Source organism: Chiloscyllium punctatum, unplaced genomic scaffold (assembly GCF_047496795.1).
Source record: "Chiloscyllium punctatum isolate Juve2018m unplaced genomic scaffold, sChiPun1.3 scaffold_124, whole genome shotgun sequence".
Classification (NCBI taxonomy): domain Eukaryota; kingdom Metazoa; phylum Chordata; class Chondrichthyes; order Orectolobiformes; family Hemiscylliidae; genus Chiloscyllium; species Chiloscyllium punctatum.
Window position 1 is genome coordinate 48,877 of NW_027309858.1, and position 1,658 is coordinate 50,534.

The 1,658-nt window shown below is 42.6% G+C and overlaps 1 non-coding gene across 1 annotated transcript; it reads left to right on the forward strand.

Annotated features, from left to right (window-relative positions):
• The first annotated feature begins 1,231 nt into the window (after window positions 1-1,231).
• trnas-aga (transfer RNA serine (anticodon AGA)) lies at window positions 1,232-1,313 on the forward strand. The gene has a single exon. It is a non-coding gene; the product is annotated as a tRNA-Ser (tRNA).
• Window positions 1,314-1,658: the final 345 nt, after the last annotated feature.

The following is a 1,658-nucleotide window of genomic DNA, read 5'->3' on the forward strand; positions in this document are numbered from 1 at the left end:
GTTTCTCAAAAGAATTACAAGTCGTTGTGGAAGTGTCATACATCTGCCCCATTATTGTGCCATTTAAGAACACAGGATAAAGTCATTGATATCTGCCCTGGGAACATTAGAACACACGAGACTTTGGGCCAAAGTTGGAAACTGCGACTGGAATAGATGGCTCTCTGATTCGCCGCAATGCACTCAGGCGGAATGGCCTTTTCCCACTTTGTAAATCTACGAAGACAAGTGCAAAATAATCTGCAACGAAAATGTTCATAAAGGGTGTTTTATTTACACCAAATACGATAGTATCTATCGCCTTGTCTTGTTATTTACTTGTGAGGATTCGATACTCTCAGCACCGTGGCCCGGATCGTATTCCCACTCATGGAATGGTGGTATTGTTCAGCTAACATATCGGTGTACCAGTACTTCTGCCGATTTTCCGATGCTAGCAGGTCATTGGTTTTGTCCGAAATATTATGAATGTTAACATAATACAGATAGCTGCAGTTGCTGGAAATCTGAGCCAAAAACGAAAATTGTTTTGCGGAACGCAGAAAGACTGGCAACAGAAACATCGACTTTCCTGCTCCTCGGATGCTGCTGTGCTTTTCCAGCATTTTCTCATCTAAAATCAGGTTTCCAGCATCTGCAGTCCTCACTTTTGCCTAGTTCCTTCAGTGTCGCTAGTTCCGAATTCAAGAACTCCATCTCTAGCGGTTTCATGTCTGTACCTCCATGCTGTGGAGTTGAAGCGTGAAGAAAAGTAACTCACCCCCTCAATCTCTGGGGTAATGAGGGGCTGAAAATGAATCGTATCACATTGAAGTATATCTACATGCGACTTAATCTCTGTCTTTTATTGGGAACCATCTCTTTCATTGTAACCATCAGGAAAGACCATTTCGATCGCTAAAAAAAGAAATGAATATGTCACAAACCTTTGTTTGTTTCATGTCCAAGAATACTCAGATCAATAGCTCCCTTGATTACCTCTGCTGGTCATGTTCGCAAAGAGATCTAGCATATTGCCAAGTGTGATTTTCCTTTCAATAAATAATTTTGACTCCATTTTGCTGCAAATATCTTTTCCTAACTTTGTGCTTTTCTTCTTTTACATTGGTGTCTCGCACCTTACAAATGACAGCAAAGGTATGAATGGAGATGGAAACATTTAACTCTCGTCAGCGGCAGCTTTCAATGAGATCACGGCTGATTTGGTCAGTGCTCAAGGGCGCTGCTGTCTGTAGTCATGGCCGAGTGGTTAAGGCGATGGATTAGAAATCCATTGGGGTTGTCCCACGTAGGTTTGAATCCTGTTGACGGCGTTATGGATGCTTTCCTGCTGTGACAAGTCAAAATTCAAAAACCCTGTTTTGCAAATCAGGCCTGTAATTTGATTGGACTTGGGAAACTTGAGTTCTTCATCAGAAATGCTCCACATTTAAAACATTATCTCTGTTTCTCTTTCCAGATACACTGCTCGACACATCGGGTTTCTGCAGTTGTTATTGAACGCCCTGAGCAGAAGTGCTGCTTTTCATTAGATTCCTTTCATCCCTTGTACTCGGTCCTCTGACTCTGGTCATTGGCAACACTTCCTCCTGCTCGTCAGAGTGATCATTACCCACCGCTCCCTCTCCCATCATTACAAACAACCGCAGGAAATTGCC